The sequence below is a fragment of the Hylobates moloch genome, unplaced genomic scaffold (assembly GCF_009828535.3).
Source record: "Hylobates moloch isolate HMO894 unplaced genomic scaffold, HMol_V3 SCAFFOLD_24, whole genome shotgun sequence".
In the NCBI taxonomy this organism is placed as follows: domain Eukaryota; kingdom Metazoa; phylum Chordata; class Mammalia; order Primates; family Hylobatidae; genus Hylobates; species Hylobates moloch.
The window spans coordinates 34,938,787-34,940,068 of NW_026652299.1; the positions used below are offsets into that span (position 1 = coordinate 34,938,787).

Below are 1,282 nucleotides of genomic sequence, written 5' to 3' on the forward strand. Positions count from 1 at the left end.
AATATCCAGGGTGACCATTAAGACTAACTCAAAACTCATAATAAAGGAAACAAAAAGGGAATCGAAATGCTACATTAGAAATTTTTTACTTAAGACAAAAGAAGTCAGTAAGGCAGCAATAGAAAAACAAAGAAATAAGACACATAAAAAACACATAACAAAATGATAAAAGTAAATTTTACCTTATCAGTAATGACATTAAATGCAAATGAATTAAACATTCTAAAAAACAGTTTTACACAATGCATAAAAATGAAAACAATGTCTATGTATATTCTTTCTACAAGAGACACACTTTAGATTAACAGAAATAAACAGATTGAAAGTAAAAGCATGAGACATAACGTAACATGCCAACAATAAGCAAAGAAAGTTGAAATGTCTATAATAACAACAGGCAAAATAGACTTCAACAAAAATGCTACTAAAGACTTTTTAATGCTGCTGCCACCAGGAGCCCTGTACTATCAGCCATGGTCAACCCCACCGTGTTCGTCGACATTGCCGTTGACAGCGAGCCCTTGGGCCACGTCTCCTTCGAGCTGTTTGCAGACAAGTTTCCAAAGACAGCAGAAAACTTTTGTGCTCTGAGCACTGGAGAGAAAGCATTTGGTTATAAGGGTTCCTGCTTTCCCAGAATTATTCCAGGGTTTATGTATCAGGGTGGTGACTTCACACGCCATAACGGCACTGGTGGCAAGTCCATCTACGGGGAGAAATTTGATGATGAGAACTTCATCCTAAAGCACACAGGTCATGGCATCTTGCCATGGCAAATGCTGGACCCAACACAAATGGTTCCCAGCTTTTCATCTGCACTGCCAAGAGTGAGTGGTTGGATGGCAAGCATGTGGTCTTTGGCAAGATGAAAGAAGGCATGAATATTGTGGGGGCCAGGTAGCACTTTGGGTCCAGGAATGGCAAGACCAGCAAGAAGATCACCATTGCTGACTATGGACAACTCTAATAAGTTTGACTTGTGTTTTATCTTAACCACCAGACCATTCCTTCAGTAGCTCAGGAGAGCACCCCTCCACCCCATTTGCTCACACTATCCTAGAATCTTTGTGCTCTAGCTGCAGTTCCCTTTGGGTTCCATGTTTTTCTTGTTCCCTTCCATGCCTAGCTGGATTGCAGACTTAAGTTTATGATTACGAAATAAAAACTGTCAAAAAAAGAAAAAATAGTCAAGATTGATTGACTGAAGATCTAACAATTACAAATATATGTGCACTTAACAAACAATACAATCCCAAAATACAGGAGAATAAAACCTGACAGA

The 1,282-nt window shown here is 39.0% G+C and overlaps 1 pseudogene; it reads left to right on the forward strand.

Annotated features, from left to right (window-relative positions):
• Window positions 1–437: 437 nt before the first annotated feature.
• Window positions 438–967, forward strand: LOC116462931 (peptidyl-prolyl cis-trans isomerase A-like; annotated as a pseudogene).
• Window positions 968–1,282: the final 315 nt, after the last annotated feature.